This window comes from Sinocyclocheilus anshuiensis, unplaced genomic scaffold (assembly GCF_001515605.1).
Source record: "Sinocyclocheilus anshuiensis isolate Anshui unplaced genomic scaffold, SAMN03320099.WGS_v1.1 scaffold546, whole genome shotgun sequence".
Lineage (NCBI taxonomy): Eukaryota > Metazoa > Chordata > Actinopteri > Cypriniformes > Cyprinidae > Sinocyclocheilus > Sinocyclocheilus anshuiensis.
The window spans coordinates 355,167-355,445 of NW_015542451.1; positions in this window are offsets into that span (position 1 = coordinate 355,167).

A 279-nucleotide genomic window follows, 5' to 3' on the forward strand; every position below is an offset into this window, starting at 1 on the left:
GACGGTGAAGCAACTTAAGTTTGGCTGAACTCATTGCCCAGCCTCCCTCATAGTCATACCATAGACAAGGACATGGTCAACTAAAGTGGCTTGAATTTCATCTGAGACTGCTTGTCTCCTTGCCCTCCTCCTCCTCCTCCTCCTCCTCCTTCACCACCACGTCCTCTTCCTCCTCTTCCTCCTCCTTCACCACGTCCTCTTCTTCCTCCTTCACCACGTCCTCTTACTCCTCCTTCAACACGTCCTCTTCCTCTCCCTCCTCCTTCACCACGTCCTCCT